We start from the raw sequence: 23,849 nt of genomic DNA on the forward strand, positions 1-23,849 counted from the left end.
GAGTCTTACTATCAGTGCTTGTAGAATGAAGCTATAATAAATGTATCTATAGGGTAGTTATGCTAACTTTGGCATGTGAAGAGTTGACTCATTGGAAAAGACTCTGATGCTGGGAGGGATTGGGGGCAGGAGGAGAAGGGGACGATAGAGGATAAGATGGCTGGATGGCATCACTGACTCGATGGATGTGAGTCTGAGTGAACTCCAGGAGTTGGTGATGGACAGGGAGGCCTGGCATGCTGCGATTCATGGGGTCACAAAGAGTCGGACACGACTGAGTGACTGAACTGAACTGAACTTTAGCATAGAACCTAGCACATGGTAAATAGGTGCTCAGTAAATATTAGCTACGATGGTGACGACAATGCTGCTGATTACTGTCATTACCGACCAGGGTTCTTGGCCTCCTTAATCAATAGAAATTGATAAGAGGCTGGACAGGACATTCAGGCAAGGCTTTACGGGGCCCTTGCTGCAGCAGGAAGGAGCAAGAACAAGTAACAGGCTTCCTTGCCCACTCAGGCAGGCTGAGCTGGTTTTTACCTGGGGTCAGGGTAGAGAGGTGTCCAGGAATCAGGACGGAGGGGTGGCTTGGGTGTTTTGCCCACCCCTGATGTGGTGTTGTGTGCAGGGGGCACTCTACTTTCGCTCCTGGCTCTTCAGAAGTGGCAGTTGGACTTCTTGGTCTCTTTGTATCTCATTGTCCAGCATTTGCCCCAACTACGCATGCATGTATTTATAAATATTTTCAGTCCCTTGGTGGCTCAGATGGTAAAGAATCTGCCTGCAATGCAGACGGGAGTTCGATCCCTGGGGCAGGAAGATCCCCTGGAGAAGGCAATGACAACCCACTCCAACTGCTTGCCTGCAGGATTCCAAGGAGAGAGGAGCCCTGCGGGCTACAGTCCATGGGGCCACAGAGTTGGACGTGGCTGAGCCGAGCAGCACTTTCATGGTCACTTTGCGCTTTGTTGCTGAGGGAGACGTCCGTCCAGGCACAGGCAGTGCAGCAGAGTCCGAGGCCCCGTCTGTCTCACTGTGACTTTGATGATGAGGGCTATGCCCAGGACGACTGGTGGTGACAATGACCATCGTGTTGATAATGGTGCCAGGGATGAAGATGACTCTGCTGACTTGAGAAGCCAGAGTGCGGAGGTCATGTGCTCTGGGTATAGCGTCAGAAGATTCTGGAGTTGAGTATCTGTGTTCGCTCGATGGCTCTGTGACCTTGGGAGAGTTCTTTTCACTAGTTACGTTTCAGCCTCTTCGTCTGTAAACACAGTAATTACTTCACAGGGCTGCTGGGAGGCTCAAACAGGACACTTAATGTATCCAGGCTCCTCTGTCCATGGAATTCTCCAGCGAGAATACTGGACTGGGTTGCCATTTCCTACTCCAGGGAATCCTCCTGACCCAGGGATCGAACCCTAGTCTCTTGTGTCCTCCGCGTGGGCAGGTGGATTCTTTACGAATGTGCCACCTGGGAAGCCCCAAGTAAGACACTATATGTCATTAATTCTAGGGTGTATATAGTACATATTTTAACATCTTTGAAATCAGTGATGCATCTTACAATTATTGCCAGCTGGTGCATAAATTGCATATTTGTGAAGCAAGTTTTCATCATTAGAGAAATGATCACGGTTCCATGTTTTTTTTTTCTTGCCAGATGATGACTGCTTCATGAGACCTAAGGAAGGGATTCTTAAGTTGATAAAGCTGTTATTTATTTATTTATTTTGGAAATGCACACAAGAGGGCTTTTTTCCTTTTATTATCCCATGCTAAGCCATGTGATTGAAGGCAGGAGAAATTGTGAAGTTCCACAGACTGGATGAAGAAAATTTCAAAGCCATGAAAGGTTGTTGTGATGGATTGTTGCTGATCAAGAAAGCGCCGACATCAAAAGCTGCAGAACGGGTGTCAGCGTTAAAAGAAAATCCTGGAGGAGAATCGTTGGTCGCTTGACGGGTGATTTTGGAGAAATGTGATGGTTGCTGACTCGAATTGAAAAACAATTTAGATCATTCAGACTCTGAACACTTTATATCTCTTATATTTTCTTTCTCATTAAGACATACGAGGAATCTGTGATAAACAATCGCTGATGTCTAAAGCAGCTTTTTCAATAAGTAGACAGAAAATTCAAAGTGATAAGTAAACTTTGTGCTGTGACTTTATTGGGAGCGTCTCATTTACTTCCAGGAGGAACAGAAAATGCCAGCGTGTCCTTTGCTGTTGTTCAGTCGCTAAGTTGTGTCCGATTCTCTGTGAGCCCAGGAGCTGGAAGTACGTCAAGATTTCCTGTCCTTTGCCGTGTCCCGGAGTCTGCGCAAACTCATGTCCATGAGTCAGTGATGCCATCCAACCATCTCATCCTCTGTCGTCCCCTTCTCCTCCCGCCCTCAATCTTTCCCAGCATCAGGGTCTTTTCCAATGAGTCAGTTCTTCCCATCAGGTGGCCAAAGTACTGGAGCTTCAGCTTCAGTCCTTCCAATGAATATTTAGAATTGATCTCCTTTACGATTGACTGGTTTGATATCCTTGCAGTCCAAAGGACTCAAGAGTCTTCTCCAGCACCACAATTCAAAAGCATCAATTCTTCAGCTCTCAGCCTTCTTTATGGTCCAACTCTCACATCAGTCCACGACTACAGACCTTTGTTGGCAAAGCGATGTCTCTGCTTTATAATCCTCTGTCCAGGTCTGTCACAGCTTGCCTTCCAAGGAGCACTCATACACAGCCTCTCGTAATACAGACCTTCTTCTTCTTTTTTTTAACCATTTTCAACTGATGAACATTCAGGTTTTTCCACCATTAAAAAAGATGGTGCTGTCAGCAACTCCGTGTAAATGCTTCTTTTGGGAATCTTTTCTCTAGGAGGGAAATAGAAGAATTTATAGGTCAGAGGAGAAGTACAATTGAAATACAATTTCATTGCGTTTTCAGTGTTTCTCAACCTTTCCCCCCGCCGCCATTATCACTGTCCCTAAGGAAAAAAAAAATTAAACTTGAATTTTAAATTCAATGGACTACTTAAATTGATTAAAATTAAATTTCAGTCTGATGAGAGAAATTAAATTCTAGGGTGAAGATTTTGTTGAGTTGAGGTGAGCTTTGAAGGGCCACATACCATTCTCATAGCCAAGATACTTTCTCCTCCAAGAACAAACTTTGCCCCCACTGACGACACATGATTTAGAAAAATAGAAGTTGACAACTTTTTTGTTGGGTGGAAAAGACACATCCCTCTTTTGCGAAGACTGCAATATGTCACATGGAATTCTTGTGACCCGGAAGCATTTACCACCTGTGGCTTGTCTGGGACCCTCAAAACGTATTTCCAGAGTTGAACTGAGAATTGATAATATAGTGTGCAAGGATGTTCTCATGCTTGTCATAGAGCAGAGCAGAAAGACACTGCTAATTTACCCTCGTTCCTCAGACATGAATCAATATTGCCAAGAATCACTAGAATATCGCCAGGAAAGTCACAGAGAAAAAAAACTTTGAGAAGAAATCATTGGGCCAGAGGCTGTCAGTCACGGGAGCTTGCTCACACATTCCTTTTGTAGGAGCTGTTTTTAAAAAACATGTTTAAGGAGGATAGAATTTGGCCTGGGAAGCTCAGCCTTTGAAATCTGCTCTGTGACAAGCAGCATGGCAGGAAGAGCAAGACGCGGCTTTGGTTCCGTGAAGAGAAACTTTGATGAGCGGCTCTGAAAGAAATCGGGCCCCTTGGATGTCAGAAAGCTGCAAAATGAAAGGCTTGACACTCAGGAATAGTTTCTCCTCACTCTGCGGTACAGACCCACCAGTCATCCTGACATGAGGGAGGGGTGCTATACACCTGCAGGAGCAAGACCCAAGTCCCGGAGCGGCTGGGGCTTGGGGTGGGGTGTGGACGCTCAGCCCTGCGGGGCAGAGCCGCGCTCTAGTCTTCCCACCTCGCAGCACGCGCGTCACTTTGGGCAAATCGATTGTCAGTTCTGGTCCCTGACTGACCTGGACGAGCTGGGAGCTGAGAAGTTTTGCTCCCACCACTTGGGTGAAGAGATTCCATGTCAAAACAGAGCTACCACTGAGAGCTAATAAGAAGCGAATGTGGGAACGAAGGGGCTTCCTGGAGTTCTAAGTCACATTTTTATGCAGGTGTGACTGTTTTTATTTCCTAAGTAATAGTCTCCCTTTAAAGTGGATTAGGGAAAAAAAAAACACAACTTAGACCATCAGATTTCTGATTTCATTGGTCTTATTTATTGACTTGAAGGTTGCTTCTAAAGAAACCAAATTCATTGTAAATTGACTAATGTAAAAATAATGTATAAGGGTTGTATATGGAAATGGTTTTTAAAAAAAGAGTGAATGTTTCTAGAATGAATGAAGTTTGAGAAACAGCAATGTAAACCTCTCCTTCCTAGAATTGGCTGAACTGCCCATGAATTTTGGACTTCCCTGGTGGCTCAGAGGACAAAGCATCTGCCTGCAATGCAGGAGACCTGGGTTCGATCCCTGGGTCGGGAAGATCCCCTGGAGAAGGAAACGCCAACTCACTCCAGTGTGCTTGCCTGGAGAATCCCATGGACAGAGGACCCTGGCAGGCTACAGTCTATAGGGTCTCAAAGAATTGGACACAACTTAGCTACTAAACAACAGTAGCAACAATATTTCTTAGAGAAGTTTAGGTTTAAAACAAAGTTGAGAGGAAGGCAGAGAGTTTTCTCCATAGCCCTGCCCCTCCTCCCCACCCCCGCCCACCGAGATCCCTATCACTCACCAGAGCAGGACGTTTGGTACAACGGACGAACCTACATTAACACATCGCCATCGCTCCAAGTCCCTCGTTCACCGTTGTGTTCACTCTCTTTTTCAAAAAACATCTTTCGGCCGTGCCATTTGCTATGCATGATCTTAGTTCCCCGACCAGAGATTGAACCTGTAGCCCCTGCAGTGGAAGCAGGGAGTCTTCTCCACTGAACCACTGGGGAGTCCCTGGGTTCACTCTTGATGTTGAGCATCCTATGGGTTTGGAGAAATTTATAATGACGTGTGTGTGTGTGTTTGTGTCTGTGAGTGTGTGCGCATGCATGCGCTCAGTCGTGTCCAACTCTTTGTGACCCAATGGACTGTAGCTGCCAGGCTCCTCTGTCCATGGGATTCTCCAGGCAAGAACCCTGGAGTGGTTGCCATGTCCCCCTTCAGGAGATCTTCCCGACCCAGGGATCAAACCCAGGTCTCCCACATTGCAGGCAGATATAACGACACGTACTTGTCATTATAATATCAGACATCGTATTTTCACTGCTATAGAAATCCTCTGTTGTGCCCTGGGGTGTGGTCCACCATCCATTTCTAACAAGCTCCTGGGCGCCCCGGTTCCTGTGGATCCTTGGAACACACACCTTGCACGTAAGGACCCAGAATCTTCTGTCTGCAGGAGGCACCTCTGTTGTCCTTTCTGTTCTTGCACCATCCCCAAGCCATCGACTGAGTCAAAAGTGTGTAGGAAACTGGATGCACTTTGGGATGTTTGCAATCAGAGGGGAGCTAGATTCAGCACCTGTGTTTCTATGGATTTCTCCTATCGCTTTTTGGGCTAAAAATGAAGCCTGTCTAGCTCCTCTTAAGGAGAAGAGCGAGCTGTGGCCTGGCGTCCACGGAGCACTGAAGTGGAGGTTAGTAGGGCTCCCAGAGCCTTCAGAGAAGGTTCAGTGCTCGCTCATCTTGGGGTTTAGGCTGCACACTGGTTTTTAACTTTATGTAACATTTTGGCCCTTTTCCTGAGAAGAAGTGTTTCGAAACCGCCTGCCGTCCCTGCTGTGGGACATCTGTAAAGAGACAAGCTGTCCTTTCACCCGGGCTGACTTGGCAGGAGAGTGTGGCCCGTCCCTTCGGCTGTCCAGAAACTTCCCTGACTCGTGGCCTGTAGCCTCTTCCTTTCGCTTCTTCCCTGAGAAACCCTGGGGGACAGCAGCCTGCCGGGAGTGCGCGCCTGGTTTGCACTCCGTTGTGTGAGCTGCTGTAGGTGTGAATCGAATCTTAGCCCAGAAGCCCGAGTATACAGGAAAAACAACTTTCGATGGATTTTTGAGATTCAGTCTAACTTCTCTTTCCAACCCTCATTTCAGCAGAGTGGAAAAGCATTTCACCTCAGTTAATTTTTTTTTTTTCTTTCTCTGCTCCAGGATTGTGTTTAAATCTGGGAAAATAAACGTCCCGTGGGCGCGTCTCCTCTTTAATCTGGTTGTCAGGCTCCTGGATGAGACCTCTGCCACCCACTTCCGTCCTCCTTTGTTGGCCCAAGCTTGTCTCTGTAGGAACTCCCTTTTTCCTGTCTGCACAGTTCCTACCTGGCTTTCCTCTTATTCAAGATGTTTTCCAAGAAGTATTTTGTAAAAACTGAGAGTCCTTTCCAGGCTCCTGCCATCCAAAGCTTTTAAAACAGTAGAGCCAGGAAAATACTGTTTTTTTTCCCCTCTTTACTTCCTTCTTTACATCACCCCCTGAAACAAAAGCATACAATACCTTTGCTGTTAAAAACGAAGGGCCAAAAAGGAGAGAGCCAAAGTGAAGAGTATTTGAAATATGCTAACCTTGCTGCAAAATCTAACGCCTCAGATGAATTGCCATGTAATCTGTGTGTAATAAGTGTGTTTCGACTCCTTTTCCACCTTGTAGGCGTTTTAATGATGCTATGTTTCTCCTACAAGGTGCTCTTCACATTTGTTTTTTTTTCCTTCAGTTTCACCCCATGTCTGCTAAAGTAGTACCAAATCCCAAGAGGTGGGAAATTCAGGGCTGGAAAAGGAAGGAGAATAAAAGAACTCGCCCAGGAACTTGGCTGGATTATGCTTTCAAAAAATGTGACTTACACCGAGGCCCCAACCTCTGTGCATTTGTCGCGATGTGAGATAAGCTAACTCAGTTCAATTCATCAAGACAGTGCTGGAGGCAAGTTCATTCTACTGTGTGCTATGGCTGGGGGGTGGTTAAGGACACTAGCGTTGGGGTGAGAAAGCCTGTGTTCGGTTCCTGGGTCTCACACGCCTCATGTGGTTGACTGTGGGCAAGTGCAGTACCCACCCTCCGCGTCCTGGGGTTTTATTTCTGGGAATTCAGCCCACTGAGGATTTCCAGTCGTGAAATTTAGATCTGTGCTTCGTTGAATCCCTGCTGGCTCAGATGGTAAGCAATCTGCCTCCAATGCAGGAGACCATGGTTTGATCCCTGGGTCTGGAAGATCCCCTGGAGAAGGGCATGGCTCCCACTCCAGGATTCTGGCCTGGAGAATCCCATGGACAGAGGAGCCTGGCGGGCTACAGTCCATGGGGTCGCAGAGAGTCGGACACGGCTGAGCGACCATGACTTTCACTGTGGTTGAATCTGCAGGTGTGGACGGTCTGCGTATTCACTTCATTGCTGCTGTTTAGTTGCTCAGCTGTGTCTGACTCTTTTGTGACCCCATGGACTACAGCCCGTCAGGCTCCTCTGTGCATGGGATTTCCCAGGTAAGAACACCGGAGTGGGTTGCCATTTCCTCCTTCAGGGGATCTTCCTGACCCAGGGACTGAGCCCAGGTCTCTTGTATTGCAGGCAGATTTCTTACCACTGAGCCACCTGGGAAGCGCACTTCTTCCCTTAGAAGGTGTTTCCACGAGAGGCTTCAGCATCGTTGGATCTTAGCATCAACAGGGACCCCTGGGGCCCATTCCCCATGGGTGCCAAGGGAAGGGCGTGTGGGGCAGGACTGTCTGATGACAGAATGGGCTGCTTAATGCATGGTGAGAGCTCAGGACAACAAGTGCCTGGAGTTTGGCCAGCACAGAATAAATGTTAATTTATGATGATCGTTGTACAAATAGCATTGGTTTTCTGAAAATTTCCCCCCTTCAGTTATCATCAAGGAGGTCCTTTGTTCGGTCCTTGTTTATGAAGATGGAAAAAACCCAAGAGGCACAAAGACATCATTTAACTTGTGTGAGGTTCTGAAAGCGGGCAAAGCCTATGATGTACACTAACCATTGTGTCTTTCTGCATGGGAATTATGGCTCTCGCATATTTTATTGTGAGTGTGTTGATTCAACAAACCTCAGACCCTGGGTTTAACATACAAGATCTGAAGCATGGCCACTTGCAAAATATTCCCTAATGCTTGTGTTAGGTAGGCTAGGTTAGGCTGAACCTGCTGACCTCATGATTGGTTACGGCCAAAAAGCGAGACGTGTGGTTTGGAGTTGGCAAGGGAAAGAGTACTTTCACCCTGAGCACACAGCTCATTTCAGTAACTGAGGCTAGATATTCTCAACTCTAGACAAGGGTTCACAAGGCCATGAGTAAGGACTGATCAAATTCACAGAACTCTAAGCTGCGTCTTACCATTGGGAAGTTTATAAATATGGAGGAATCTCTGTCTGCTGTCATAAGTGTGATTTCTGGGCTTCTGCTCCAATTTTATGGACTCCTCCCCGCTTTTTAACTTATAAAGGTGAAATTTATTTATTTTTAACTTTTCATTTGGAGTACAGCTGCTTTATAATGTGCTAGTTTCCGCTGTGCAGCACGGTGAATCAGGCACCAGATGCATCTGGTCCTCTGTTTCAGGCTTCCTTTCCCCTCAGGCCGTCACAGAGCAGCGAGTGGAGGTCCCTGTGCTGAGCAGCTGTGCCCGGCCGTTGTCTGCTTTTCACACAGCATCAACAGGGTGTACACGTCTGGCCCGACCTCCCGATTCACCCCTGCCTCTGCTCGCCCCTGTGACCACACGTCCGTTCTCTACGTCTGTGACTCTATTTGCTTCACAAATAGGTTGATCTGTACCATTTTCCTAGATTCCACATATAAGGAACTCCTTTTATAGAGTTTAAATCCAGGACCCTAAGCTTGGGAGTGATAAACATCTGCCCACCTCTGAATTCCGGCTCATGTGGGTGGCTCCTATGTCACCCAGCTAATCCTCCTGGAGTGTCTCCATAGGGCCCCTCTTCCCACCGATAGACTCTCCTCCACTTCTTTAATATTCCCACATCTCTACCTCCACCGTAGTAGAGTCTTTCTAGAGTCTTTCTAGTCTGCTTTCTAACGAAACGAACATCACAGAAATTAACCAGTATCATTTGGCATGGCACAAGTTATATCTTTATATAGTAGAATAATACTTTACCTCTTTCCAAAAATAAAAAAAGTTTGAAATTTTGATCCTGCCTCCATCCACCTCACATTGAAATGGCTAACAATAAAAAGTGTTGGTGGGGATGTGGAGAAATGAGAACCTAACTTATTACTGGGGGGAATGTAAAATTGTAGAAGCACTTTACAAACAGCTTCTTATGATGTTTATACGTTTACCATACAATCCAGAGATTTCATTGTTAGGTATGTACATAAAAGAAATGAAAACATACATCCATAAGAAGAATTATGCAGAAATGCTTAGTGCAGTTTTATTTATAATAACCAAAACAAAAAACAAAAAAAAAACTGGAGACAACCCAGATGTTCATCAGATAGTGAATGAGTAAAGAAACTGTAACGCGTCCATTCAGTAGAATACTTCAGCAATAAAAAGAAACAAAAATGACTTACATATGCAACAACATGGCTGCACTTCAAAAATATTATGATGCATGAAAGTAGAATAAATGTATGTTTCTATTTATATGAAATTCTGTAGCAGAGAAAGCTCATCCACAGTGGCGGTTTAGTGCTTGTCTGGGGCTGAGGGTGGAGATGGGGGACTTTTTGGAGTGAAGACAAAGCTCCACATCTTAATTATGCTGGTAGTTACTCAGATGTGTGTGTTTTTCAAAACCCACTAACTGTATATGTATTTTCCCAGTATTACTGAGAAATAAGGGGCTTCCAAGGTGGCCCTAGTGGTAAAAGAATCCACCTGCCAATGCAGGAGATATGAGACACGGGTTCGATCCCTGAGTTGGGAAGATCCTCTGAGGAGGAAATGGCAACCCACTCCAGTATTCTTGCCTGGAGAATCCCACGGAGAGAGGAGCCTGGTGGGCTGCACTCCATGGGGTCACACAAGGAGTTGGACATGACTGAGCAAGTTTCACTTTTTCCACTTGTAGAAACAATAGAAATAAAAGGCAGCAAATGTTCTTCTTGTGATGAAAAATTTTAGACTCTACTCTCTTAACTTTCCTACATATCACACAGCAATAGAGACTATAGTCATCCTGCTGTGCACATCCCTAGGGCTTATTTAACCTTTTTTTAAAAATTAAAGTTGATTTACGGTGATTTAGGTGGACAGCAAAGGGACTCAGTTCCCTGCGAAGAACCCCTGTAAATGTCCATCGCAATGATACGATATCCTTAGGACTGCTCTATCCTTACATTTATGGTTGTAAAGAACATACAGCAACATGGAAAATGCTGATTAAAGAAAATATGCTACAAAATTAGACCTCTTCATAACAACTGTATTTGAAACAGATGCTTAAGAAAAAGGATGGGAAAAAATGTACCAAACTCCTAACACTGGTAGTGCTAGAATGGGAGGATTCTGTGTGACACATCTTTCTGGTCCTCTATTTTTTAAACATGTGTTATTTACTTATTTTTGGCTGCACTGGGTCTTCAGTCCGTGCGGGCTTTCCTCTAGTTGCGGCGCGTGGGCCTCTCCCGGCAGTGGCTTCCTGTGCGGAGGAGCGCAGCCTCGGGCACGCAGACTTCAGTGGTTGCCGCACGTCAGCTCAGTAGCTGTGTCCCCCGGGCTCTAAAGCACAGGCTCGGTAGTTGGGGTGCACAGGTTTAGCTGCTCCAAAGCGTGTGGGATCCTCTTGGACGAGGAATCGAACCCGCGTCTGCTGCATTGGCAGGCGGGTTCTTTACTACTGAGCCCCCAGGGAAGCCCTCCTCTAATTTTTACTGAAATAAGGATAATTCAAATAAGGATAACTCATTAATAATGTTCAACAGCAGGGCCCACATCCTTGATTTCAGAAATGCCTCTCTGTGAGGCAAGGTGGGAGGTAAGATGGAGTGAGTTGACCTTTGGAAGGACTTGAGTTTATCTCTTGCCATTTAATCTTTAAGAGCACAGTCAGATAATACAGGGGTCAACAGTTTCCAGTCTTGAGTCTGAGAGGAGAGGTACGCAAAGCTTTCTTCCCCAGGTTCCTCTCTCCCTGAGCTGCTATGACCAAGAGATTTCAAGGGCTGTGGCCGGGCATGGAATCCCAGTCCTGACCAGGAGAATGGGAAGCAGCGGAGGAAGGAAGGAACGAGATTCTCTCATTGGATAACTTACTGCCTGGAGCCAAGAAGGAAATCAATGAGACAGTGTACCCAGATAATTCAGACCGCTGGGGGCTTGGACGCATCCTGTGCTCATCAGCTCAGGGGAAAGACCACAGGCTTTGGGTTAGATGAGCCTGGTGGTGGGGAGAGAGGTGGAGAACCATTTGCCCTTGACCAAGTCCCTTCTCTTCATTAACCCTCTGTTTTCTCATTAAGAAAGGGGACCCGTAACATCTATCAGAAATATTCAGACTTCCTCTGTTATAAACGTTGGAACCTCACTCAAGACAACCTCAGCAGTCTATCTTAAGTCTGCATCTGTGTCTCATGCTGTTGTGCAGCCCGTAAGTCACGTCTGACCCTTTGTGGCCCCAGGGACTGCAGCACGCCACGCTTCCCTGTCCTTCACTATCTCCTGGAGTCTGCTCAAACTCATGTCCATTGAGTTGGTGATGCCATCCAACCATCTAATCCTCTGTCGTCCCCTTCTCCTCCCGCCTTCAATCTCTCCCAGCAGCAGGGTCTTTTCCAATGAGTCAGTTCTTCGCATCAGGTGGCCAAAGTATTGGAGTTTCAGCTTCAGTATCAGTCCTTCCAATGAACATTCAGGACTGATTTCCTTTAAGATTGACTGGTTTGATCTCCTTGCAGTCCAAGGGACTCTCAAGAGTCTTCTCCAGCACCACAGTTTGAAAGCATCAATTCTTTGGCACTCAGCCTTCTTTATGGTCCAACTCTCATATCCGTACACGACTACTGGAAAAACCATAGCTTTGACTAGACGGATCTTTGTCAGCAAAGTGATGTCTCTACTTTTTAAATAAGCTGTCTAGGTTCATCATACCTTTCCTTCCAAGGAGCAAGTGTCTTTTAATTTCATGGTTCTTTCCCTACCCCAGGTTTACCTCATGTAACTTAAGAGGAAAAAAAAACCAGGAGCAGGAAAGCCAGTGGCAATCCAGGAATAAAAACTTCTTTCTTTTCTACTTTTCCCTTGCTGAAAGTTTCATTCTCTCACCCCACCCATCAGACTCACTTCTCAGCTACTTTTTGTGGGGAAGGGGATTTTGGGAGGATATCTGTATGAACTTGGCTTTGCAAGACATTATTTTACAACACTTTTTTGGGGACTTTCCATACTGGTGACACAGGTCTTCTTCAAAGTCGTTTGTCATATTGACTGATGAGCCCAAGGTCACGTGCTTCTGCTCATGTGTTCGCTGCCGCAAAAATTTGCACTGATGCCTGGGAGAAGCCACACAGAGTTCTCTATTGCTTCCAGGTGAACTCTGACCTGGGAAGCAGTCTGTCTGTTTATGGTGTGCTGTTTTTGTCCAGCCACAAGCTTGTTTTGTTGGTGCATAAAATATCAACCGCTGGTGGAGAGCGGGAGGTGTGCATGAGAAAGCTTACTATTGTTATTGCTTTTTCAACATGCACAGTGGTGGGGGAAGTTGTTCCTAACAAGTACGAACGTTCTGTGACTTTCTCTGCCCCCATTTATGTGCGTGTTTATCAAGAGATTGATCAGAGAGACAGAGAGGAAGAGATGGAGGGAGAGGGGAAGACAGAGAGGAAAGCCAGGGCCAGAGCCACGGAAGGGGTTGTGAGTTCGGCTTCACCTCTGCTGTAAATCCTCTACGGTGAGGCAGGGCCAGGTTGCTGTACCGTTTCAGGGTTAAAGTTAACAGCCTCTGTCAACAGAGAGGCTGACCTTTTGCAAGAGTCTAGAAGAGATGCTCTGATTGGACCAGCCTGGGCATCCACCCCTTTCTCACCCTGTGGCCAGGGACTGACCACGCCCAGAATGAGTCCCAGGCATTCATGGCTTTGCAGAGGGACCCAAGGACATGTCCTGGGTTTCCGGACCCACCCTGTTCAAGTACCCACCACACGAAGTCAGGAGGTGATGCGAAGATTAGATGTATGTCAGAACCCCAGCTTGACACGGAAACAAAGTGACAAGGGCTCATTTCCTGAAGCTTAGTCCTGGTTCCTGAGAGCTCAGGGGGGGTGTCCTTTCTGCTCACTCTTGGCGCTGCTGACACACAGGTGCCAGGGACGGGGTAAACCGTCGCTGGTGTTTCTAAGAATTAGGAGAAACCATTTCCTGAGAGGAGGCAGTTAGCTGTCAGGCATGTGTTTCAGTTTTCACTTTATTGCCCAAGAGACTCAGCCCTGATAATCCTCCAGGTCTCCATAGAGCTCGATCTCCTAGTTCGTGTCGTGAATCCTCACAAGAATCCTTTAGAAGGACGGGTGTTATTATCGTCATTCTGCAAACGTGTTCGTTGGAGGTCAGGGAGGTGAAATAGCTTGCTTAAGGTGACTTGGAAATGGAGGAGGAGGTGGCAACTCGCCCCAGTGTTCTTGCCTGAGAAATCCCATGGGTGGGGCAGCCTGGGGGCTGCAGTCCATGGAGTCACAGAAGAGCCGGGTACAACTTAGGGGCTAAACAGCAAGGGGATCTGACTCAGGTCATCTCGTCTTCCAGTTGCTAGTTTAATTTCATCTTCATTAGACAAAGCCTGGTCCTTGGAGGCTCACGTCGTGGTTCCATCCCTAAGTCGTGTCCGACTCTTTGTGGCCCCGTGGACTGCCAGGCTTCCCTGTCCTTCCCTATCTGCTGGAGCCTGCTCAAACCCATGTCCCCTGAGTCAGTGGTGCCATCCAACCATCTCATCCTCCTGCCCTCAATCTTTCCCAGCATCAGGGTCTTTTCCAGTGAGTCAACTCTTCGTATCAGGTGGCCAAAGTTTTGGAGTTTCAGCTTCAGCAACAGTCCTTCCAGTGAATATTCAGAGTTGACTTCCCTTCGGATTAAGTCTCATACTCTCATAAATAGCTGAAGTTATTTCTTTCATTAGAATTTGGTGTTTGATCAAGGCTGGGAAAGTTTCGCTTATTCCATAATGACCATCAGGCCCAGGCTGGGCGTGGCTTACAGAACACAGCAGAACTCTAATATAGCGGAATGAACAGTTATAGGGTAGGGTAAGTATTTTTATCCTGAGTCCTGTGTGGAACATGTACAGAGTATTTTTTGAAATAGGCCAGTTTAAAATAGAGGACTTAAAAATCTTCCTACCCTTTGACCAAGAATTCTGCCTTTGGATGTTTCTAATTTTTTAAAATTATTTTTTCATTTTAATTTTTTATGCAATTTTTAAAGACTATACTTCATTCAGTTATTTCACAGTGTTGATCGTATCCCCCATGTTGAACAGTGCAGCCTTGAGCCCGTCTTACACTGATCGTTTGTGCCCTCTCCCCATCCCTGCATTGCCCCTCCCCCAATCCACTGGTAATTACTAGTCTGCTTTCTGTATCTGTGAATCCGCTTCTTTTCTGTTATACGTGCTGGTTTGTTGTTTTTATTATACTCCACATAAGGGATACCATGCAGTACTTGTCTTTCTCGGCCTGACTTGTTTCACTTAGCACAACGCCCTTTAAGTCCATCCACGTAAGGGATACCATGCAGTACTTGTCTTTCTCGGCCTGACTTGTTTCAATTAGCACAACGCCCTTTAAGTCCGTCCATGTTGCTGCAAATGGAAAAAAAAATTGTTCTTTTTTGTAGCTGAGTAGTATTCTGTTGCCTGTGTATGTACGTGTGTGTGTGTATGCTAAGGCACTTCAGTTGTGTCTGACTCTTTGTGACCCTGTGGACTATATAGCCCGCCAGGCTCCTCTGTCCATGGGAGTCTCCAGGCAAGAATACCAGAGTGGGTTTCCATGCCCTCCTCCTTGGGATCTTCCCAACCCAGGGCTCGAACCCTCATCTCTTACCTCTCCTGCATTGGCGGACAGGTTCTTGACCGCTAGCGCCCCCTGGGAAGCCCATGTGTATACCGTATCTTCTCTATTTGCTCATCTGTTGATGGACACTTAGGTTTTTTCCGTATCGTGGCAACGGGCAACTGCATAATTTTTTTTTAAATGACTTTTCTTGGTAGTACTGATATTTTTGGAGGATAGACTCTTAGAAATGGAATTTCTGATTCCAGAGATGTGGGCGTTAATGAGTTAATATTTATGGGGTTACAATCGTATCAACAGTGTGTGGCAGGGTCTTTGATCTTGCCTTCTTGCTAACAGTGAATATTATCAATATTATGAAAATACTTGCTGTAACCATTTTTGTCCTTCTAGAGTTTAGACAGAGTTTAGCCTATTTTCGTGTGTGCTCGTGATTTGGGTTCCTTTCCTGCTGCCGGGTCTTCCCTTCAGCTGGTCTCATTGTCTGCTAGTTTTCTGTGCCATGTTCACCCATTTCTTGTCAATTTGTAATAAACACAGCATTCTGGATATCGCTTCTTTCTCTTTGCTAGAGACATTTCTTTCCAGGCTGTTATCGGTTTGTTGGGTTCTGACTGTGCTGGCGTCTCTGACTCTGGACGCCCTCCGTGTGCGGGTGTCCCATGCTGGGGTCTGACTGGCTGGGGTCTGACTGACTCTCTGGCGTCTCTGACTCTGACGCCCTCCGTCTGCGGGTCTCCCATCCCGGTGCTGTCAGGTCAGTCAGAGTCTCTCATTTTGACCTTCTCAGTTTTATGTCTTCATTGTGAAGTCTTCCTTATCCTTAAAGCTACAAAAATATTTTGTCTATTTTTCTAATTCTTTTGTAGCTTGTGGTTTGTCTCTGATTATTTAATCCAGCTGGGATTCATTTTTTATATGTGGCAGAGATCTCACTCATTTCACAAAATGGAAAATCTCAATACAAGTGTTAAATACCGTGCTTTCCCCCTTCACTTTGACAATGCTACATCCTACTTTATATGCCCACACATTCATGCTTTTGTTTCTGGGCTGAAACTAATTAATTTTAATATATGTATGTGTGTGTTCAGTCATGTCCGACTCTTCGAACCCATGGACTGTAGCCCACCAGACTCCTCAGCCCATGGGACTGGGCAGGCAAGAATACTGGAGTGGGTTGCCATTTCCTTCTCCAGGGGATCTTCCCAACCCAGGGATCGAACCCACATCTCCTGCATGCATCTCTTGCATTGGCAGGTGGGTTCTTTACCACTGAGCTGTTGGTGAAACCCTAATTTTTTTAATATATAACTGTCACCAAGTCAATATTGCTAATGAAGATGTGGGGTTCCCTGATATAAAAACACTTTTTTTTTGCAAGAAACAGTCCCCTTCCAATTCTGATTATTCTTTCACCACGTGTACCTTTGGCGTTTATGGCTGGTCTCCTTTCTCCCATCTGCATGTTACTCGGTGTTCTTTCTGTAACATTTCACCATGTGAAAAGACTTGATTTCCCCAATAAATGGCAGCAAGTCTGGTAGCTTTTTTTGTTTTTTGGCCTCACTCCACAGCACGTGGGATCTTAGTTCCCCACCAGGGATGGAACCTGAGTCCCCTGCACTGGTAGCTCAAAGCCTTAACCACGGGACCACTTGGGAAGTCCTGGTGGCTTTTTATCTTGCATATTCCCCAATAGTGTGTGGTTCTCTATGGAGCTCTGCTTTTAGCCACTTTCAGCAGACTTTGCTTCTGGATTATTCTTTTGACCTTGTCTTACTTGCTTCCAGGAGAAACCACAATACCCTGGACTCTGAGGAGTGAGGAGGAGTCATAGATGATCAGAACTGCATTCAGGTTCCTAGGTCTACCCCCACACTTGACTGGTTCGCGGCTTTGCCCTAGAATCTGCACCTTTGAAAAGCTAGGGCTTTGCTCTTCCTGGGCTTCCCTGGTAGCTCAGCTGGTAAAGAATCTGCCGGCAATGCAGGAGACCCCGGTTCAATTCCTGGGTCTGGAAGATCCGCTGGAGAAGGGATAGGCTACCCACTCCAGTATTCTGGCCTAGAGAATTCCATGGACTGTTTAGTCCATGGGGTTTCAAGGAGTCGGACACGACTGGGTGACTTTCACTGTCACTTCACTTTGCTCTTCCTAATGGCTAATCTCTCATTTGTAAATAAAACAATTGGGCAACCAGACCTGTGAGAAGAAAACATCTGGGGCAGTGAATGATCCTCCAGGACCGCTTTTCCTGGTTTCCCAACAAGAGATGGTACAGATATACTTCTGAGTCTTGTTATTCCAAAGGCCATGCTGACATTCACTTCAGTGGAACAAGCTGGGGTACCTTCCTAACAAGATTAAACAGCAAAGCCACAGAAGAAAGAAAGGAAAATCCAAAGCGCTGGATTGTAAGTGTCTCTGAGGAGTGTCGCATCCTTTCGGGATAAGGGGATTACTCGTTACACGCCCACACGCCTTTCCCTTCTGAAGATGTCTTTGAAGAACGATTCTGACGCTAGCATCAGTCAGTCGCTTGGAAGCTGACCCCGGGTGAACCGCTGCTTCTTGTTTCCACCGCCTCTTCTGGAAATCATTAAGAGATAGACGACAGAGACCAAAATTTGAGAAAGTGCCAGGGGTTTGTTTATTCTGATCTGGTTCCTTAGAGATGCAAATGCATGAATTATGAACATGATGGATGGAATCGTAATGTTTCAACCTGCCAGCCCTGCATTGGGGCCTACTTGAGTCTTGCTAAAAAAAGACAAATAAGTGCTCATGTTTGTCAAGAGAAGAGAAGAGACTTCTTAGAATTTTTACTTCAGACAACTCAAATCCAGACTCAACCAACTAGTTCCTTTATAAAGGAATCCATTTCTTAATGCCAGTGTATATGCATATAAGCACCCATGTCTTGATGGCTCAGCTTAAAGAATCTGCCTGCAATGCAGGAGATACAGGAGATGAGGGTTTGACCCCTGGGGTCAGGAAGATCCCGAGGAGGAGGAAATGGCAACCCACTCCAGTATTCTTGCCTGGAAATATCCCATGGACAGAGGAGCCTGGTGGGCTACAGGCTGTGGGGTAGCAAAGAATTGGACACAGCTGAATAGCTAAATAATAACAACAACAAAGTGCTTTGAAGACGCCCTTATCTTCCAAGACCAGGCTAGGAAAGTCTTGCAAGGCTGTTGCCCATCCGCTCAGAGTGAGCAATTTCGTGTTCAGCCTCTGACACTGGAACATTTCCAGTGGCCTGAGTCCAGCGGAGAGAGCTGAATCCTGCTTCTAGAGTTGTGTCTGTCTTAACCAAACCTTTCTAATAAATGAACTGTTCATCACGTCCAAGAGACACAGGGCTGGGACTTTATTTGTGTCTACAGAACTGATTGCATGAACTATTTTGTGTCTGCTTGCCAAGAAACATTTGTCGAGTAAATGTGCATGTGATGGGAAGAATTCGGTCTGAGGCTCTTTTTCCTTACACCCTGACAGGGAGCTTATGAGAGAGTAACTAGACTTCCCCACCCTCAGCTTCTTCAGCAGCTGTCATGGTCTCCCTAAACAACTTCCAAGTTGTGCCTGAGCCCCAGACCAGTTCACAACATAAGTAGATTTAGAAATAAGAGGCCAATTCATGCATCAATTTATGAATTGAAAAATTAGACAGTGCATGTGGGCTAAGTTGCTCGGTTGTGTCTGACTCTTTGGGACCCTATGGGCTGCAGCCTGCCAGGCTCCTCTGTCTATGGACAATGGACAAGTATGCAATCCTTTCTCTGACAATTGGGAGTTGTTTCTCTAAAGGGAAACTTCTCTTGTTTTTTATTTATTGTTTAAACTTTTTATTTTATATTGAATTCTAGCCAACTGGGCTTCCCTGGTGGCTCAGAAGGTAAAGAATCCACCTGCAATGTGGGAGACCTAGGTTCAACCCCTGGGTTGGGAAGATCCCCTGGAGAAGGAAATGACAACCCAGTCCAGTGTTCTTGGCTGAAGAATCCCATGGACAGAGGCTGCAGTCCGTGCAGTTGCAAAGAGTCAGGCAGGACTGAGCCCGACTAACACTTTGGCTTTCACGTAGCCGATTGACACCGCATGGATGGTCTCAGGTGCAAGGCAGAGCTACTCAGCCCTGCCGTACACGGGTCCTTTCTCCGCCAAACTCCCCTCCCACCCAGGCTGCCACATAACCCTGAGCAGAGTTAAGGGAAACTTCTTTAAGCCCGGGAACTCTGTAGCAGGAGGTGGAGGAGCAGGAAATCAAAGTCTAGCCGATGGCCGCATTGAAAGCCACGAGGCCCAGGGCCCGGACGCCCGCTCTGGGGGGTGACTTCCAGTGCCGATGAGGAGCAGACTCGGAGTAGGAAAAACATGGCCCATGGCAATTATCTTTGCCCATAAAGATTTGTGACTTATTTCCTCCTCTTAAATCAAGACCAGACCAGGCCCACATGCCAGTGAGTCCACAGGAGCAGAGACCTAGCAATCAGTAGGACGGCGGGAGTGAGGACAGGCCCATCCAGCCCGGGGACCGCCGCTGAGGTCCGAGCTCGGCTTTGCCCGTGACCTGTTGGCCCTCATTTCCTTTGGTCTGAGAGTCGAGGTCAGCAGGCAGGGGAGTGACGGGCGAGCAGAAAACCACTCACGAGAGATTTTGTTTTGGGTGAACGCCGTCCTGACTAAACAAACCTTTAACTGTGAAGACGTGGCGTTTGAGCTTCAGTGGAGACAGGGAGACGTAAAGAGAGACTGGCCAGAGGGAAGGGTGGAGGTGATGTGATTTTGACAAGCTGCAAACAACGGCTGGCAGACTTTCCTGAAGGCCCTGGCTGTTCACTCTCCAGATGCTAAATTCTCCGTTTTAAGCAGACGCTCAGAGAAGTCAGACCTGAGAGTGGATCCAGGTTGGAGGGGGATGGATTAGAAGGCCGGTGGATTGCCATGAGGGCAGGGTTGGCTCTGAGTTGGAGATGCGTGTGACCAGGTCCCTTGGTGTGTGCTGTTAGGGGCTCACTTGTGGAGGAGGCGGGGACGTGGGGCGGGAATGAGAGGGCTGAGCTTTGATGCAGCTGCGAGTCCAATGAGCTACCACCTGACACTGGTCAGAATGGCCATCATTAAAAAGTCCAGAAATAACAATTGCTGGGCAGGGTGTCAAGAAAAGGGAACCCTTCTACACTGCTGGTGGGAATGTAAATTGGTGCGGTCACTATGGAGAACAGCATGAAGCTAAAGAGAGAGCTACCATATGACCCAGCAATCTCATTCCTCAGCAGGTATCTGGAGAAAACTATAATTTGAAAAGATACACGCACCCCAGTGTTCATTGCAACACTATTTACAATAGCCAAGACATGGCAACAACCTAAATGTCCATCAGCAGAGGACTGGATAAAGAAGATGTGGTCCGTATATATTCCTCAGCCGTAAGAAGCATGAAATAATGCCCCTTGCAGGAACATAGATGGACCTAGAAGTGGTCACGTAAGTGAAGTCAGTGCGATAAAGACAAACATCATACGGTACCACTTGTGTGTGGGATCTACAAAAAGGCTGCAAACGAACTCATCGATGAAACAGAAAAAGACTCACAAGCATAGAGAACAAACTTACGGTTACCAACAGGGAAAGCGCAGGGAGGGCCAGGATAAAACTGGAATCTGGGATTAGCTGGTGCACACTGCTGTATATAACATAGATGAACACCGAGGACCCACTGCACAGCACAGGGAACTCTGCTCAGGGTCCTGTAATAAACCATAGTGAAAAAGACTGCATGCATATGCATGTGTGAGTGTATATAGTGAGTCACTTTGCTGTGCATCAGGTACTAACACAGCACAGTGACTCCACTCTACTCCAATACAATAAAAAGAGTAAAAAAACGAAGCAACTTGGTCCTCAACTAGACAAACTGATGGTCATATTTTGACTCCTGTGAATATGAAGAAGGACGTGTCTCCGATTTGTCTATTCGTGTTCAACTATGATGCTGTTCTTACGAGAGGACCAGACGGGCAGCTCCAAGCAGAAAGACACGTCAGTGCCCGGGCCGTGAGGAAAAGGGAGAGAGCCAAGCTGAGTGCTCCTCAGGGGCAGGGGGAGTTCAGCGCCAGCGGGGACCGGGCCCGGCTCAGTCGGGACCGCTTCACGGCAGACGGCTCAAATTATACCTCTCGGACGAAGCTCCTCATTAAGGACCTGCACCTCAGAGACGTTCTGGCCTCCCAAGGTGCGTCATTAAGGAAGCCAGCATGATGATAGTAATTTAAATGGAGCTGAAAGAGCGGTCTAACTTAGAACAGGTATTCACAGTTCAGCCGTTCTCAAGAAGAGGCTCCCCGGGATAAAGAACCTTCCTGAAGGAATTGTGGGCAAAGTCATCTTTTGAAGGCAAACCTTATCCAGCCCAGTGAGCAAGAAGCAGGGAACGCGGCCAGTGGCTCTCAGGGCCGATCGCTTCCTTCCAAATCATCTCATCACAGGATAATTTCCAGCAGCAACTTGTTCTGCCTTGGGACTCAGTTGAGTCCTGGATGGGGTGTTTCATCAAATGCTACCTTGTCCCCAGAGCCACGGCCAGGAGCCCCAGCATCCCTGGGAGGGCCAGCTGCTCAGTGACTCTCTTGAGGGATCAGGGCTGGGGGATGGAGACTTTCTCTGCGCTGTCTCAGCTGCGCTCCCCTGCTTCCCCTCACAGACGCTACCCAGCAGAGAGACGGCCTCTTGGGAGAGAGGGAGGAGGCAAGTGTCACTTTCTTGCTGCCCTTTATGACGCCCAACAGAGGAAATGCACAGCACAGGTGTGGGAGTTTGGCTGACTTGTAGTAAAAAATAAACGTGGTTTCCTGTTTGCCACTTATTTTCATTCCTAAGTGGTGAGGAGCCACTGGTACTTCCTGCCAGGACTAGTATTTTATGCAGGCAGAGTCGGTGTCATTCGGGACCAAAAAATGTCAATGCCTGCAACCTTCTGAAAACTCTCACATCTCACTCATGAGTGTCATTCCTTAAAGTAATATTGAGGATTTGGGCTGAATCATTGTGTTACTTGGAGTGTTGAAATATTGGCACCTTGAAGCATTATAATTTTCTCATGTATCTGATTAACTTAAAGCAATTCTGGGTCCTGAGAATATTCAGTGGTCCATCCATCTACCCATCCATCCATACCCATCCATATATCCATCCACCCATCCATCCATCCATCTGTCCACCCACCCATCCATTCACCCACCCACCCATCCATCCATCCATCCATTTATCCATCCATCCATCCACCCATCCATCCATTCACCCATCCATCCATCCATCCACCCATCCACCCACCCATCCATTCATCCATCCATTCATCTACCCACCCACCCACCCACCCATCCACCCACCCATCCATTCATCTACCCACCCACCCACCCACCCATCCACCCACCCATCCATTCATCCATCCATTCATCCACCCATCCATCCACCCACCCATCCATCCATCCACCCATCCATCCACCCATCCACCCACCCATCCATTCATCTACCCACCCATCCACCCACCCATCCACCCACCCATCCATTCATCTACCCACCCACCCACCCACCCATCCACCCACCCATCCATTCATCCATCCATCCACCCATCCATCCATTCACCCATCCATCCATCCATCCACCCATCCACCCACCCATCCACCCACCCATCCATTCATCTACCCACCCATCCACCCACCCATCCACCCACCCATCCATTCATCTACCCACCCATCCACCCACCCATCCATCCATCCATCCATTCATCCACCCATCCACCCACCCTTCCACCCCTCCACCCACCCCTCTATGTGTTGAGATATCAAGCAGTGGGCTTGTGTTGGTGCACTGAGGAGAGAAGCCTGTCTGCAGACAGTTACTCCCATGACACGGAGCTCTGAAAAGACCATTCCAAACACTGAAGTGGGTTCTGCACAGATCTAGCTTTTCCCGTTTCCAACCAAAACAAACCAACCAACCCAGAAAATCACCCTGGGAAACTCTCCCAAGCTGGATTCCCTGGGCTCCTGAGGCCCTGTTTCCTCACCTTCATCACTCCTGGAAGAAGGCTGCAGATTCCAGGATTGGAGCCCTGAGAACCAACTCGTGTGCTCCCTTTCTGGGCATTCCAGAAAAAAAATTAGAAAAAACCCCCAAAGACTACTGTCCACACAGCAGCCCGCAGCCGTGACTGCAATCGCTCAATTACATGGTTATTCACGAAGTACAGATTATAGGCTTCCTTAGCCAACGGCTCCGTGACTCGACCAGATAAAACTAAACAAGAGAAAAAACCCAACATGCAAGCGCTGGATGTTTTCTCAGCATATGGCAGCATTTAGTCCAAGTCAGCAAAAAATAGGAACAAAACAAAACTGTGAGCAAGTCTTGTTTTTTTTTTTTTTTTTCCTGCTTTGTTTGGCTTCACAAGGATGTGGATAATGTGAGACCCAGGCCTGCTTATGAGGAGCAAGACTTGTTTGAAAATTCTTGATATAACAAAATCATAAAGAAATGGGATAGGCTATTTGTTGTTTTTGTTCTTCGGTTCACTTTTTAAATTGAAGTATAGTTAATTTGGGCTTCCCTGGTGACTCAGGTGGTAAAGAATCCACCTGCAATGCGGGAGACGTGGGTTCGATTCCTGGGTTGGGAAGATCCTCTGGAGGAGGGAAAGGCTACCCACTCCAGTATTCTGGCCTGGAGAATCCCCATGGACAGAGGAGCTTGGTGGGCTACGGTCCATGGGGTCCCAAAAAGTTAGACACAACTGAGTGAGTGAGTGCAGCACAGCACAGCGT

At 47.0% G+C, this 23,849-nt stretch overlaps 2 long non-coding RNA genes across 3 annotated transcripts; one reads left to right on the top strand and one right to left on the bottom strand.

Moving 5' to 3' along the window:
* Positions 1-1,705: 1,705 nt before the first annotated feature.
* On the bottom strand, positions 1,706-23,367 carry LOC147350943 (uncharacterized). Of its 2 annotated transcripts, none has more exons than XR_015147012.1 (3): positions 23,096-23,367; positions 20,644-20,777; positions 1,706-2,876 (listed from the first exon to the last, which is right to left on the bottom strand). It is a non-coding gene; the product is annotated as an uncharacterized LOC147350943 (long non-coding RNA). The 2 variants fall into 2 exon arrangements; XR_015147013.1 differs by having other exon boundaries at positions 20,654-20,777; positions 23,096-23,342.
* On the top strand, positions 7,384-7,844 carry LOC147350944 (uncharacterized). The gene is made up of 2 exons (XR_015147014.1): positions 7,384-7,508; positions 7,594-7,844. It is a non-coding gene; the product is annotated as an uncharacterized LOC147350944 (long non-coding RNA).
* Positions 23,368-23,849: the final 482 nt, after the last annotated feature.

This window comes from Bos grunniens, chromosome 19 (genome assembly GCF_055505025.1).
Source record: "Bos grunniens cultivar Pamir isolate PY7600 chromosome 19, Bosgru_T2T1.0, whole genome shotgun sequence".
In the NCBI taxonomy this organism is placed as follows: Eukaryota; Metazoa; Chordata; class Mammalia; order Artiodactyla; family Bovidae; genus Bos; species Bos grunniens.